At 39.9% G+C, this 17,229-nt stretch overlaps 1 protein-coding gene and 1 long non-coding RNA gene across 7 annotated transcripts in view; both read right to left on the reverse strand.

The window, feature by feature from the left end:
• LOC143213078 (uncharacterized) overlaps positions 1-17,229 on the reverse strand; it is an 832,749-nt gene that overhangs the window by 507,420 nt on the left and 308,100 nt on the right. The gene's annotated exons all lie outside the window — the stretch shown is intronic.
• The window catches only part of LOC143213088 (uncharacterized), a 150,110-nt gene continuing 133,063 nt past the window's right edge, over positions 183-17,229 (reverse strand). The window contains exon 2 of the long non-coding RNA XR_013009859.1: positions 183-1,823. This is a non-coding gene — a long non-coding RNA (uncharacterized LOC143213088). The remainder of the gene's footprint in view (positions 1,824-17,229) is intronic.

Below are 17,229 nucleotides of genomic sequence, written 5' to 3' on the forward strand. Positions count from 1 at the left end.
GCGCGGAAAAATTTTTTTTTTTAACATGCTGTACTTCATTTCCCGTAGATCTTTTCACGCTGATTTCAAATCTGCTCTCAAAATTTGTCTACGACCTCTGGTTTTTTCAAGAAAACGATTTTTGTGACAAGAAATCAATGAAATCATGTTTTCGTTGAAATGATTTCTTGTCACAAAAATCGATTTCTTGAAAAAACCGGAGGTCGTAGACAAATTTTGAGAGCAGATTTGAAATCAGCGTGAAAAAATCTACGGGAAATGATATATAGCATGTTAAAAAAAAAAAATTTCCGCCCGTGGTAACGGAGAGACCATATTTTCTTGGAATTGTGCAAGTTTAACGAATTTTCTCAAGGTTAAAAACCGTTCGTACCGTAATCTCCCTATTTTTCCCATATTCTGCAAAGTTTCAGCTTTAATTTTTAAAAAATTCATCGCTCTACCTCATTTCTATCGAAAGTTCTTTGATTTTGAATCGAGTTAGATCAAAACCCAATGTGCAGCGCAAAAGTCTCACCACTCAGATTGCCTTTCCGTTCCCCTTCCCCGTTCACATCCCGCTACAATTCTTTCGAGGTCCGCACAGTAGGTCTGCTTGTCTCCGCAACTGTCGTGTGCCGAACGTAGAGAAAGATAGCGATTGAAAAAGGAAGAGGGACCAAGGGGGATAGTAGCTGGGCTAAAACCCCCACTAGCGGAGATAGAGTTTGCACAGTTACGGTGGAGACGTTTGCGACAGTTACGAAGATAATACTGTAACTGTAAAATAGCTAGTTGTCGGAGTTTTGTACTGTGCGGAGCACGATAGAATTGCAGCGGGAAGGGAACGGGGCAAGAAGTCTCACCACTCAGAGATTGCCTTTCCGTTCCTCTTCCCGTTCACTTCCCACTACAATTCTTTCGAGGTCCGCACAGTAGGTCTGCTTGTCTCCGCAACTGTCGTGTGCCGAACGTAGAGAAGGATAGCGATTGAAAAAGGAAGAGGGACCAAGCGGGATAGTAGCTGGGCTAAAACCCCCACTAGCGGGGATAGAATTTGCACAGTTACGGTGGAGACGTTTGCGACAGTTACGAAGATAATACTGTAACTGTAAAATAGCTAGTTGCCCAGGCCTGTACTAGAGTACAGTCATTACAAAAGAAAGAAAGAATTTTACTTATTGTATCCTGTGCATCCTCCAATGTCTGTTTCAGTTTAAAGGATGTTATAGTTGTCATAGCGCAAGGGGTTAAACGAATGACACTTTGTCGGGTGCTTCTATGTGCTATGTTACAATTAAATGTATGGGGAGAACGTTGGAGTAATTGAACCAATCGTGGAGTCTCTATTCCTCGATTGACGGAACTTGGGTCCATTTTGACCCAGTCTAAATTACAAGTTTCGACCAGTCAATTCGTACAGTTAACTATTTTCACTGAGTCAAATAAGAGGACCAGCGTGACGATAATATCCCGATGAACTAAAATGAAGTAAACTATTAATTTTGAAAATGACCGAGGATGATGTCAGCGGAAGACGATGCAGTTATTAGAGGACCATATGCTCGCTATTAGGTTCTAAGCGAGGAGTATATCCACGACGATATACCTGAGGATTCCTGCCTTAACGAGGATCTGATTGAGCAGATCGCACGGTGGCACCTGGCCGGTTATCATGGCCTCGCGAATGGCAACGCCATCCGGCCCCTCGAGAGGAATCGGCACGCCGTTTATCAGCAACACTTCCTCCTCTCTCACGCTAGACTTCTTTTCGCAATCGACCACCTTCACCCCGGGCCCGAGGATCGACTCCACCGTCGACTGGATCTCGTGATCGTCCATGCCTGCGAACGTGTATGGTCGGTTGGTACGCGAAACTCGTCGCTGATTTATTGGAACCTTGTTCGAAATCGATATGGACGTCGCTCTGCGGTTTCTTCCGACAGACTTTCGTCTTTTCAGCTGTGGCCAAGTTGTGGCCAAATTTTATTCGGATGAAAAATAATGAAGAAGAGGAACGAATAATTATTGTTCGAAAGGATTTGTTTTATATTGGACCTTATTATTCACTTTCTTTCAAACTTTACAATTGAAAGTCTTTACAACTCTATATCTTATTATTTCATTTTTTACGTTTTTAATGTATTTAATGTACAATTAATCTTATTATTTCATTTTTTACGTTTTTAATGTTTTTAATGTACAAATAATCTTATCATTTCATTTTTTACGTTTTTAATGTATTTAATGTACAATTAATCTTATTATTTCATTTTTTACGTTTTTAATGTAAGTATTTAATGTATAAATAATCTTGTTATTTCATTTTTTACGTTTTCAATCTATTTAATGTGTCATTAATCTTATTATTTCATTTTTTACGTTTTTAATGTACAATTAATCTTATTATTTCATTTTTTACGTTTTTAATGTACAATTAATTTTATCATTTCATTTTTTACGTTTTTAATGTATTTAATGTACCATTAATCTTATTATTTCATTTTTTACGTTTTTAATGTACAATTAAGCTTATTATTTCATTTTGCGTTTTAAGACGCAAATCCACAGGAAGCATTAAAGTTAGTAAGTAAGGTACTTGGCAATTAGGTTAGTTCGAACTGTAACGATATCATTGCAGACAGCAAGTTTCCCGGAATCAATAACCGTTCTCAAGTTGCAAATCTCTTCAGCTTCCTCAAACAGCGCAGCATTCGAAGAAACTAATGCGCGATAGAAGAAACGATCCTCGTTGCAGATCGTGCTACAAAATGCTTCTGAAGCGACTTGGATTTCAAAAGGGAGTTTGTAAATGTGTCGAATATCTCTGTCCGGAAGACAGAGTGGTTAATACTGCAAGAGCTACTCTCGTAAAGATATAATTATTACTATTGTCGGACTGTAAGAAGTAGAAATAAAATGAAAACATCTTATTTAATAATTCTAATTAATCGAAAATAGTGCAGCGATATTCATAACTGTTTTTAATATCTTCAGATGTTTGAATTTCACCTACTTAATTTTATTATAAATGCATACAATTCGCAGTCTAGTTATTATCATGCTATCAATTATACAGTATTAAAACCCATCCTAAAACAGGCAAATTTTAAAATGTCATAATGTATGTAGTTTTCAATTTTTTAATTTATTAGGAACAGAAATGTATTTAAGTCGACTTTTCTTCAATTCAGAAAATTTTATTGTATAAAAATTGCAGATAATGTCCAAGGATTTCAAGGTGGAAAGAGGGGGGGGGCAGTATGTTTTTCTATTTGGGTGGCGTTTTCAAGCTCCTTTGGAGGTCAAATTTGTTTTTTCAAATGGAAACCTGCGGGTAAAAAAAGTACGCTACAAAACTTGCTAGTCTTTTTACGCACAATAAGATCTCATAATAAAAAACATAGGTTTCCATTTGAAAAAACAAAGTTGACCTCCAAATGACCTTGAAAACGCCACCGAAATAAAAAACTGATACTGCCCCCTCTTTCCCCCTCGAAATCCTTGGACACGTGTTTCAGACTTTTTTAAATATCTTTCATACTTTTCGAGATATTCGCCTGGAAAGTTTTCAAATGAACACCCTGTAGAATAAACAAATAAAAAGTGTAAAAATCGTGACATTTACGTTTTCAAGAACAATTTTTAAAAAAATGATTTACACATTAGTTGGTAAACTAATCCTTCTAACGTCTGAAAACAAACTCAAGATGTCGAGTTCAACTTTGAAAAAGTTATTCGTTTTTAAAAGGTGTACGAATTCTTCGAATACTTCGAATACATTTTTTGAGCTTAAATCGCCACGTCCAGAACCGTTCTGCAAATATTTGATGCACAGTTAATTAAGCAAAAGCTACGCCCAATGACGTGGTCCATCATTCACGTTTAATAGCGGGTTTTCGGTGGGAGTATGCTCACATTATGAAATTAAATTGCTAGAAGCCGTCGAGACGACGTCGTCGCAGCGGCGGAACGATAGTTCGGGGAATACTAATGTAATAATTTGCACCTGCCCGATCCGGTAAAAGACGAGTCACGCTAAAACGCGTTCGAAGGGGACGCCGTGGAATCAGCTGCACACTGAATTGCAAATGAAGCCACGGCGAAAAAGAAAACACATAGATACAGATTACGGAATGCTGGTCTTCGGAAATTTCCAATCAATTACAGTCCTTAATGCAGAACGTTCGTACGATTCACAGTATTTTTCAACTCGCTTTAGTCGTTTCTCGCCATGGGTTTAAACAAATTCAATGTTTTATAAAAAAAGAAATATTCTTCAAGTTCACTTAAGCATGCAAATGTGTTGGGCTTATATTGGGACAGCGAATCTGTAGTCTTAATTGAGTTATTTAATGTGTAACAGGAGGAATACAATTACGGAGTAGTAGAGTAAATGTACCTGTTACTGCTGGTGTACGTTTTGCTGCGGTATTTTTCCCCAATCAGATTAAAATACGTAAAAATAGGTATTTTCCTCTGAATAAATTTGTACAATTCAATTCTCATATTTTTTATAATCTCAGAATTTGAAAAAACATTCTTATCTCGATAACTAAAAGACTGTTGTTCACATGATTGTACATTTTTTATATTGCTTCAAATTGCACAAAGGAAAGTTTTATTACTGTTTAGATACCTGCTTCGATACAATAAAAATATAGAAAGAAAAACTTCTCTTGCCTTTTTAATAAAAAGATTAAGCCCTCATTATTACGTACATTAAAGTGAAGAAGGAGCTCATTACTGCGGCACAAAAATCATTAGCAATGTCCCTAATACTACTCAAATATTTGTTAAATGTATTTAACAAAGTTGGGCAAAAATTTTATTCAAATAAAAATTTCGAATAAAGTGGGCAAAATTTTTATTTAAATAGATCAATGAACTATCACGTTTCAAGAAAACAAAAACGAAAAGAGCTTTAATAAGAAGAAGCTGGAATTAGCGAGCCGCGCAGCTGTGGGCAGCCGTAATCAGGACAAATGCGTTTAAAATGATTCGTAACGAAGCTACGAGAATCGCGTGATGAGTCAAGAACTGCTGGCTGGATTCGTGAGCAGTCAGGTAATATCCACGGAACACCTGCACACGTGTATCTCCGTATCGGAGCCATCTGACCTAACCTAGCACTTCCTGCACGGAACCAGACATCCAACGCATCTGTATCAAGCATCGGTGCTCGAGCGCATAATCAAGATTATCTTTTTTCTAACTGCGCTGTCACGTCCACAGCCATTGATCTCTCACACACCATAGTGACTCACATGAGAAATAAGTCATTACTAGACTGCAGCTAGACAATTTTTGTAGACAAATATTAAGAAAGTGGAATCCTGTACAAAATCTTATTTTTGATAAGAAAAAAATCGCAATAAATTCTGTGATATTTCGAAAACTTTTAGAAGCCATAAATGCATAAAGATCAGTCTAGTCATTACAGTGTATAAAACTATTATACAACAACAAATATAATTGCAATTACGCCTGCAAAAATATGTATAAAAAATTGATAAACAAAAAGAGATTTGATACATATAGTAGACATATATAGTAGACAAATATTAAGAAAGTGGAATCCTGTACAAAATCTTATTTTTAATAAAAAAAAAATCGTACTAAATTCTGTGATATTTTAACAATTTACGAAAACTTTTAGAAGCCATAAATGCATAAAGATCAGTCTAGTCATTGCAGTATATAAAACAATTATACAACAAATATAATTGCAATTACACCTACAAAAATATGTATAAAAAATTGATAAACAAAAAGAGATTTTGATACATATCTCAAAAATTGTTGAATGCAGCCGTAAATTGTTTCAAAGATCATTAATTTCGTGGTTCTCATCAAAGTCCGACACGAAATTGCGATTAGGACAAGTGTGGACGCCTATGGACCCTTTTCTAATTATCTTTAGAACAAGGGAAGATAAAATAAACATTAATTTATCAATAAATGTGCTTTGAATCATTTTGTATAAAAAATTAATGGCCCACGCGTCGAAAAGAATGTACAAATGCGCACAACACAGATATTACACAAGGTGTCCAAGGTGAATTTCATTTGAGCTCTATGGTATTCTACAGGGTGTTAAAAAAAAACGTTGTACTTAAAGGGGACGATTCCCGAGGTCATTTGAAGGAATTTTTTCCTTAGCGAAAATGTTCTCCGTGGCTTCGTTTAGGAGTTATTAACGAAAAACGCGGGCCAATCAGAACGCGGTGGGCGGAGTCTGGTCGGCCAATGCCAAAGTCGTGTTTTTCATTAATAACTCCTCAACGAAGCCTCGTAGAACATTTTCGTAAAGGAAGAAGTTACTTCAAACGACCCCAAGAGTCAACCGTTTCAAGGGCGTACATTTTTGGAACACCTTGTAGTATCCCCTCCACTTTAATGGACTAAAAAAAAGACAAGCATACCGAGGGAAAATGGTGTTCATCGAAGCTCCCAAGGTTTTTCAAATTACGGAAGTTCCAGACTAAACCGCGATTTCACCGGTTCGTAATGATGATTACATCACGGCACGTGATCCCGAAGACCGACAAAAGGATCGTTCGTGTTTCACAGTTCGTGCCTGATATCGATTTAAACGGCACTTCGCGTATCAGATGAAGCGGTCGGCTGTGTAACGATATGAAAATGCGTTAATGACTGGTTCTAGCAAAGTATCAAAGCGTCGAGGATGATTCAGTGAAACGCACTCTCCACGGTGGTCACATAGTTAGGCCGAGACACGGGTGTAACATACGTAGTAGATTGTCACGCTTGCCGAGCAGCAGTTTTTTCCCGGGTTTCTTGCCCACGGGAGCGATGAATATTATCTAGATTTTCATTAGTTACATGCGAATTTTTGCTCGCCGAAAATACGTCTATTCGCATCGGTAATTAAGGCATTTAGAAAGCCGCTGTGTAGCGGAAAGTTGTTTCATTCCACTCATTCAGAAATTGGAAATAATATACATAAATGCTTCTATGTAAGATTTGCCGAATTTCCCCTCTCCGATTTCAATGACCTTGAACCATGTCGTCAAGGTCACCGTTCCGAACAACGTTTCCCTTTAACGTTTTCGCCAATCGGCTATAGTTTACGAGATAATTGCAAAAAACTTCGCTTGTCCTTGACCACATGTTTCAAGGTCATTGAACTTTTTGCGAATATCTCGTAAACTGAAGCTGATCGGCAAAAAGTTTAAAGGGAAATGTTTTTCAGAATGATAACCTTGACAACATGTTTGAAGGTCGTTGAAATCGGAGAGTAGGTAACACTTATTTCTTATTTTTTGTTTATCAAAATAATTTGGATGTACACGTATGTTGCAAATATAGGAGATGATCTACGAAAATATTGTTACTTGTTTCTTTCAAAGCACTACGAAGGAGCAATACAACTTCTAATCGACAATGTCTGGCGTTTAATAACTGCGGCACACATGCATTGTCGAATCTCCCTTTGAGAATCAAATAGATGCGCAGCTTCCACTTCACGCGGCATTGCATTATTCATGTCCCGACGCAGTAATAGGCGCGACGCATTTCCATCACAGCCAAGAAGATTTCTGCGAGATACATCAAGATCTTTGCCTCTGACCTCGGCCGCGAATGGGGTTAAGAACATTGCGGGCCGATGATGCAAAGAATTTACCGTCGTGATTTACGTAATGGTGGACGGTGTACAGCGAGGAACAGCATTATTTATAGTAATATACTCTCCGCATTTTATAGAGTCTGTGGTCTTTTGTGTGCAGAATTTTTCTTCGTTTCAACGTGCTCGCCAACAGCATCACGTATGTACTTACTTTGTGTAAAGAAGGTTGCTGTTCAGAGAGAAGTTGTTCTTCCTCTTTCTTTTCAAATGTTTTACAAAAAATATTATAATGGTTGTTTATTTCAAAAATGGTGTATTCGCACGAGCAATTAACAGATTTATACAGGGTGTCGAAAAAATGTTGAAAGGGGTGACGCATATTTTTAACGCTAATTCGAAGCAATAATCTGCTCGGTTTGTATTGGTGTTTGTATGTATTTGGTACGTAATCCAGTAGATTTGTATCCGGGGACGCTGCACATCGAAGTTTCGATCCTGTAGGATCAATGGTTCACGAGTTATGCTTGCTTAAAGTTGAGCAATCTGCAGTGTTTTTGACAGGCCCTTACCTGTCAAAAATACTCAATTTTAGACATGCATAACTCCTGAACCATTGATCCTAGAGGATCGAAACTTCGATCTACAGCCGTCCCGGGTAAAAATCTACTGGATTACATACCAACTACATTATAATTTGTAGGAGAAAGACACTTTGAGTCCGGTGAAGTAAAGAGCAGCCTAAATGAATTAGTTAACAGATTATCAATCATTTTTGTAATTTTCATATGGTCAATACAATAGTTAAATTAGTTCTTTTTCTAATTGAAATCAGTGTAAGTCTTTAAAAATGTAAACTAGGATATAATATTGATTATACCCCTTCTTTATCAATTTTAAAAATGATGATCTTTCTTCGCGGAGAAATTGCAACAAACAATTCCCGTGTGATATTTCATCCGTATCCGGTTTACAACCTAATTAACGATCGCGCTTTATTAATATCATGTTTCGTTGAAAATTGATAATACATACAATGAATAAATTTTAGTCGTCTATTACATCATATTCTAAAGTTACAATAATCAATCTTTTTCAGCAGATATTTTACGATATATATTGTAGTCGTTTTTTACAGTCTGTGTATTTAATTATGAAATATTCGCGAGATTCGCGCTACTTCTAGTTTCATTATGTTTTAAAATGACAAGAATTAATTTATTCCAATTATACTCCAATAAAGATATCTATTGACTAATTTCTTGTGCAAGCATCTTTATAATTTCATTAAACGTAAAATAAAAAATATAGAACCGGTCATTTGACCACGGGCGCCAAACATCTTAGGACGGCCCTGACCCCGTCAGCACCACGGGCACCGGACAATTAATCGCACCAACAAATCGCTGCGACGAAAGTTACAATCCCATGGCGCAGTCGTTCTATTTTTATCCGTAACAATGTAGCCATAGCAGAAAACACGGATCAGGAAAAAGATAAGAGGAAGTGGCGCAAAAGTCGCTGAAAAGTGCGTCGAGCTGCGCCGCGGCGGAAGGGCTAATTAATTCGCCGGCGTGCTAATTAAGGGCACGAAACGAAGTGTCGTGAGCGCGCTGTATTTGCGCGGGGGTGCGCTGGGGAATAGGGAAGTCAAGTTGTTCAAAACAGTTTGCATCTTTCCGAGTTCGAGCGACTTCCATTGAGTTTCATTAGTCCTAATCGTGTCGCCTTCACGGCTGCGAACCGAACACGAATGTTTGGACGTGTTTGCAACTGTTAGTACCAGGTTCGTAGCTAGTTCATTTGGATCCCATCGGTTACCTTAAATGAAGGAACTCGAAGAGGTAGCTTCTACATCGTGGCCAAAAGTCAAACTTTCAATTTTTATTTCGCATAGGGGTTCGTAATGAGAGCAATATAAATTATGGGTAAACTTTAATTATGATGTGTTTGGTATGTAATCCAGTAAATTTGTACGCGGGGCGACTGCAGATCGAAGTTTCGATCATTTAGCATCAATAGTACAGGAGTTATGCTTGCTTAAAGTTGAGCCATCTGCAGTGTTTTTGACGTCAAAAACAGTGAAAAATGTACAACTTTAAGCAAGCATAACTCGTGAACCACTGATCCTACAGGATCGAAACTTCGATCTGCAGCCGTCCCGGATACAAATCTACTGGATTACATACCAAATACATGTTAATTTATTGGAGAAAGGCACAAATTTTGAGTCCGGTAAAGTAAAGAGCAGCCTTTTTAATGATTGCATCGTGTTCTACTCATAGAGAGGAACAAACTTCTCAAAGAAATTCTGGGTCCAAAATTAATCATTCTCTTGAAAGTTGACGTTAAGGTTCCAATAAAAATGCTATCTTCGAATTTTAATTTCAAATCGCTACTAGAATATTTAACAATATAGTAGAATATACTACAATGTATTATTCAAATATTTAAAAGTGTTTTCCTCTGTCTATACATTGATACAGACGATTTGATTGTGCTCACATTTACCAGGATTCTTGTAACAATATATGCTTGAACGGAGAAACTTATTTATAATGTGTAGCAGAAGCGTCTTCGTAATTTCAATAATCATGAAATAACAAAATGTGAAACCGGTCATTCGAACGCCGATGACTGTGTGCCGCATGATTGTTTAAGGTTTAATAAATTATAGTAGTAAGATGAAAACGAGTGTACAATGTTTAGTTTCAAAGCTTAGTACTCTAGGATCAATGGTTCAGGAGTTATCCTTGCTTAAAGTTGAGCAATCTGCAGTGTTTTTGACAGGCCCTTACCTGTCGAAAATGCTCAACTTCAGACAACCATAACTCCTGAATCATTGATCCTAGAGGATCGAAACTTCGATTCCTAGATTCTCATCGTTTAATTCTACTGGATTGCATACTATATACGTCATAATTTGTAGGAGAAAGACACTTTGGCCCCGGTAAAATAAAGAGCAGCCTAAATTATTATTATTCAACTCGAGGGACTACTCTATTTCAAAGATACTTTGTGCTTTGGTAGTGTTGAACACGTAGTTAATTTTTAAATACAATTATTCTGCGGTCTACCTCGAAGGAAGTAATCTAACATTAGGTTATGGTTACTCAAACATGTTTCAGCAATGATTAAAGCGATAGAATTCCACCATGGAAATATCGGGATTAATTATTTTTAGCCTATCCATCTGTTCAAGTTTCTGTGCACGATTGTAGGTCACAATGAGTAGACGGCTATAAATCTCTGTTCTAGAACTAACGATTCAACGGAAACTATGAATCATATTTATATTAATTTTCGCGATTCCATGGCGATAGGACGACTTTTATAAAATCAGGGTAGAATGTGAAATGTAAACAACGGTATTGGAAGAACAGTGACTCGAAAAAATATTGCAGTGCGCGTCATTATAACCTCTCAGAAGAGCGCTAATTGCTGGGTAGCAGCGTTACTAATTCGCGGGTTTCGATAAATGACTCAATTAAAACTGTAAACGTAAGTGTACGGATTCTTTTTCGGCGCTCGGAACTCCTGGAGCTCGAAAATAGTGCGTCCGTACCTGGAAACTAATTGTCTGGCGATATTTAATTAGGCACACGCGAGGCAATTAAGACCGAGAACGGAACGCAATTGCGTAGCTCTGCCGCGATGCTGCTCGGCGTTTTGTCGCCTCGAACGTCTCGGTAAGCTTATTTACGTTTTCGGCGCGCAAACACGAATAAATTTACAGATATTCGGACGGAAATTCGCGAGAGATCGCGTCAGATAAAGAAAGCGGCAGTCCCGATTGTGTGCAAATTACATGCCACGAGCTGTCGCGTCGCGCCGAGTAACACGCGTCTCGTGAAATGTCTCGCATCGCGGAATGTTCCTGGCCAACTTTGCTCCCTCCGTTGCGTTGCTGACGTGCACGCGTGCAAAATTTGTCAAAAATTTGTCAACTGATCCGACTAGCAATCTTTCTTGGAGCGTGCTCGCTGAAATCCTCGCCGAAACCTTCGCCGGAATTCCTTATTTTCGATTCTAACAACGAAAAGTCTCCAACCTGACAATTCAGAAAATTATGAAACTCTCAGAACATTTTTTGCTACCCAAATACTCAAGTGTTAAAATTAATCAACTGTAAATTCGGCTATTTTATTATTTTATGTTGTAATTTGTAGCACAAATGTTAAAGAGAAAAGTTGTATTTTTAAAATGTTCTGTTTGTCATCGTTCTCAAGGTCTTTTGAAGGTCATCGTTTTCAAAGGACTTTTGGAGGTAATAGTTTTCAAGGACTTTTGAAGGTAATAGTTTTCAGGGTCTTTTGAAGGTCATCGTCTTCAGGGTCTTTTGAAAGTCATAGTTTTCAGGGTCTTTTGAAGGTCAGCGTCTTCAGGGTCTTTTGAAGGTCACCGTTTTCAGGGTCTTTTGAAGGTCATCGTTTTCAGGGTATTTTGAAGGTCATCGATGATTCGTAGCGTTGTAGCTGATGTCAAGACAAGTTCAATGATGTAGTAGGCTATGTCCTCCGAATGACCTTGAATCTTCTTGAGAAATTAAAAAATGGCTAATACAGCAAGGAGGTTCGAATAAACCGTGGCATTAGAACTAGTTACAACAGACGACGATTCTATCGCGAATCGATCAGGAGTGGCTCGAAGTCTGGTGCAATTAGCGAGCACGTAGTTTAATTAATGCCCGACGGTAGACGCACCTTGGATCCTTCTCGGACTGTTAACTTTTCCCCTTTCTACATGTCAGAGTCACGACCCACGGTTCTCACGAGCCCGCGATTCAGAGGCATGCGATCCGCATCTCCTCGGACCGGAATAAATAATAAGCAAAATGAAGACCCGAGTCGCCCGACGCGACGGTCTCCATTTTATTATCACGTGTCCGGTTCGAGGCGGAGGAGCGGGGCTGAGGACAGACAGGAAGACAGCGAAGCGAAAACCGGGGACCCCAGTTGCCGATCCGCACGCTTTAATTAGTAACCCAGATAATAAATATTACGGCTAAATGACCAGGAAGCGCGCTCGGAAGACGAGCGAATTTAATTTTTGCTCTTTTGTTGCAATTTCAACGGGGCCCCCCGGCGACGCGACGTTCGATGCGAAACGAGGAGGAAAAGTGACTATTGAATCGATGATGTGGCTTCTTGTTGTCGAGTCGTGAATAACGGCTTTCCTTTTACTTTTTAATTGCTTCCGTTCGAAATGACTGACTTAACCTCCATTCGTCTTTGTTGTGGCACACAGTCATCGGCGTTCGAATGACCGGTTTCACATTTTGTTATTTCATGATTAGTGAAATTACGAAGACGCTTCTGCTACACATTATAAATAAGTTTCTCCGTTCAAGCATATATTGTTACAAAAATCCTGGAAAATGTGAGCACAATCAATTCGTCTGTATCGATGTATAGACAGAGGAAAACACGTTTAAATATTTGAATAATACATTGTAGTATATTCTACTATATTGTTAAATTTTCTAGTAGCGATTTGAAATTAAAATTCGAAGATAGCATTTTATTGGAACCTCAACGTCAACTTTCAAGAGAATGATTAATTTTGGACCCAGAATTTCTTTGAGAAGTTTGTTCCTCTCTATGAGTAGAACACGATAGAATCGTTGAAAAGGCTGCTCTTTACTTTACCGGACTCAAAATTTGTGCCTTCCTCCAATAAATTAACATGTATTTGGTATGTAATCCAGTAGATTTGTATCTGAGACGGCTGCAGATCGAAGTTTCGATCCTGTAGGATCAGTGGTTCACGAGTTATGCTTGCTTAAAGTTGTGCATCTTTCACTGTTTTTGACGTCAAAAACACTGCAGATTGTTCAACTTTAAGCAAGCATAACTCCTGAACCATTGATGCTAAATGATCGAAACTTCGATCTGCATCCGCCTCGGGTACAAATCTACTGGATTACATGCCGAACACATCTTAATTTATAGGAGAAATTTTGAGTCCGGTAAAAAGATTTCAATTGTGCGAAAATACTTTTTTAGCAGACCTTCGCCGATCCCAAGGTGTAGAATCGCTTTCTACAGCTATAGTGAAACTTTTCCCGCTCGATTCGAGTCAATTCCCCTCATCCGGCGAACACGTTCCCGAAAGCACTGTTCGTCCATTTAGGATCTCGTACTATGCCGGGTAAAACCTGTCCACGGGGACACGGGTCAATTATCATCGGTCACGTGCGATGTGGCACCGATACGGTCATTGTCGCCGGAATATTAGCTGGTATATCGGGCAATTTATGCCGTGCTTGTCGCGCCGATAAAGAATCGACCGGCGAACTAGCCGAAATTCCCGCAATTGGCTCGGTGATCGCAACGAATGGCACTCGTTAAAACGCGATGGAATTCTGAGCGAACGGCGTCGTTCTAACGAAAGTATTTTTACGGGGAAAGGCATTCACGTCGGGGAACGATAACCCGACGGTGAAATAGTAGACCGAAGAAATTCGATCCTCGAACAGAAGGAACTCCGTTCTCGACGGGGGTTTCATAATTCAAAACACCGGTAATTGGTTCCGCGCGGGGACGATTTTACTTCCCGATTGCTCGGGGATAATATTGAACGTTGATTTACGACCTGGCACACTTCGCTTACTCTCGGTAAGAACCGTACGTAACGAGCTGACGATTCTTTCTTCGCGTGGACCTTTAACTTCTGTTTACTGTAATTTGTATTCTCTTAATTATTACTTTCACAATTCGCTGACGCGACGTAACAGTCGAACTTCATTACGGGAACATTTTGTACCCCGTGATTTGTAATTCGTGATTTATTGCTGTCACATCGTCGGACTTGAAGGAACGTTAACCGTTTTAGTGGCTGTCGAGAAATTCAATTTGTGCGGAAAATGGAAGGTAGAGTTGTTTCACAATTTAACAAGAAAATCTTCGGTGGCAAGTTTCAAGTCCCTCCCTCACACTCCGTGCCAGAAGGATAGAGCTATTGCTGCTGTTCTGTCCAACGAAACATTACGAAAATATTCGTGGACATTCTACCTGATGTCGTACACGATGTTGAATATTCTCCAAATTTTTTATTGTGCTAAACTTCACTTTAGGGACCCAGAACTTATTAACTATTTTAATAATCCTGTAGATTTTGACGAGACAATTCCGCAAATTTAAGTTTTAGTCTTAGGTATCCACTGGTTCAGAAGTTATGAATGTTTAAAGTTCAGCGATTTTAAGCGTTTTTGACTCGTAAAGGCGCCGCCATGTTGGTCTGCAGCGAGTCTCGCGCGTCAACTGATGAAAAATGTAATTAAACAGTTGAGCAAACAACCGTGATACGGTATAAAGAAATACAGAAAATGTTTGTGGCGTGCGTATATTAAACAGATACTTGTGACAAGGATCAATTCTAATGGCATTAATACAAATTCATACAACAGCCTCAGTTTGCACGATTTGCATAGCGCTGTCGCCTAGAAGCAGAGGGACTGTTTTATTCAGCGAAGAGGTGTGAAACTGTCCGAAGTATGCTCTAAATACCAACAGAATTATGCCCCAGACTTGTGCAGTTTATTTAGCTGGAAGACGGCCAGGAATATTCTCTTAACGCATTTAAAATTGAAATTGAATCCACTTGCATTGTAGCACCGTCTCTTTCTCGTGGAATGCAACTGAGGTGAATCGTTCCGACGTCAAATTACCGAGAGGTGGATCAAGTAACAACTACAACAAACCGGTATTGATTGCAGTATTCGCGAATTACCCAATTAATTCGCTATTCAATGCACCTATGCAGATATACAAGAAATCTTTCATGTGGAAAAAATACTTTGTTAGCAAAAATAACAACTTTCCAGTTCTGAATATCCAGTTCCAAGTTTACAGTCTACGTGAACTTTTTCCACGATTCAACCCTTCCCCTTCTACGTCGCCATTCCCCCACGCTTCCACCTTAAATTTTATAGAAAATTTGCAGGAGCTCTAGAAAAAAACATCTGTGACACTAGAGTATCCCGTAAATTAGGGGCCCTAACAATAAGCCTACAATCTACAATCCACAGAGTACCCTAAGTCTACAGTCTATAGTCTATGTCTCGCACAACTGTGTCCTCCACTTCACCCTTCCCCTTCTACGTTGGCATTCCCCCACGCTTCCACCCAGACATTCTGGGTTTTTATAGAAAATTTGCAAGAGCTCTAGAGAAAAAAACGGCTGTGACACTAGAGCAGGGAGTTCCAACCTATTCCCCTTCCACAACTGCAAAGTCCCCCACCATCGAACCTGTGTGGGGCAGCAGTGGCGTCAGTTGTAGCGCGGGAGAGAACAGGGACGAAGTTCGACGGTTACAATGTATGCGTGTACGTCGTGAGTCGCGTGGCTCTCGTGATGGGAGCTTCCCACTACTATACATTACGACGATGAAGTCTAAGAGTGGGGGAAGAGAATCTAAACATCCTGCATTTTTATAGAAAATTTGCAGGAGTATCCCCTAACTTATAGGGACCCTAACAATAAGCCTACAATCTACAATCTACAGAGTACCCTAAGTCTACAGTCTATAGTCTATGTCTCGCACGACTTTGTCCCCCACTCCACCCTTCTCCTTCTACGTTGCCATTCCCCCACGCCTCCACCCAGACATTCTGGATTTTTATAGAAAATTTGCAAGGGTATCTCTAGACTTAGGGGCACTAACAATAAGTCTACAATCGACAATCTACAGAGTACCCCTAAGTCTACAGTCTATGATGATTCGCACAACTTTGTCGCCCACTCCACCCTTCCCCTTCTACTGTTCTCCTCCACGTCCCGCCCAGACATCCTGGATCACGTGACGCGGTTCGGCTGCGTCAGGATGTCACGTGACCAAGCCGGTAGTGGCAGAGAGGGAGTGACTGTATTCCCCTCAATTCCCCTGTTCTGGCGACACTGGGCGCGACTGCGTCTGCAATTAAGGAACCGATTTGCCGGCAATTCGACCGGCTTCGAAGCGGTGAAAATCCTGTCCGGGTGTTTGATTTTTGCGCGAAACGTCGGCGCCAGAGCCCGCCCAGGAAGCGTAATAGTGTGAAATTAAACAGCGGGGGGGGGGGCGTGCAGCAGAGTACGGAGAAAGGACACGGGCGCAAAAAGTGTGCAGGGAACGTGTTCCCAGACTACGGCGAGCGGAGATATCTCCAGAGGCGGAGACGTTCGCGGTACGGTTTCCTTGCGGGAGATTCGCGAGCGAGGGGTGTGTATCGGGAGGGTGGCCCGTCCGTAATTTGCATTGCAGAGTGAAATAAAATAGCTTCGTAAAAAGTGGCCGCGCCGCCGTAAGGAATTTGCAATGTTAACGAGGCCCGATCGCCGCGTCTCTGATGCGCACGGCACCAGCCCACGTACCCTCGTTTGCACGTTAATTCGCTACAGCTTAAGTCTACACCTAGCACTTTTTTAACTTTCGATTCTCGCTCTCGACCCCGTCTAATGAAACCATCTTTGAAATGCATGGCGTTTAACGTCCTGCCCTCACCCCCATCCCCATCCGAAATAACAGCCTCCTCCGAGGTTACCTCCGCCCCCCCCACTCGCAGAGAAACTTCTGGGGAATCAAGGGCGAACACCCTCATCTTCGAGTGTAGGACCACTAATTACTTTATCACTTGTTAATTAATTGGGACCGGGTGGTTCGGAAAATCGAATTGTGTTTC

Source organism: Lasioglossum baleicum, chromosome 10 (assembly GCF_051020765.1).
Source record: "Lasioglossum baleicum chromosome 10, iyLasBale1, whole genome shotgun sequence".
Classification (NCBI taxonomy): domain Eukaryota; kingdom Metazoa; phylum Arthropoda; class Insecta; order Hymenoptera; family Halictidae; genus Lasioglossum; species Lasioglossum baleicum.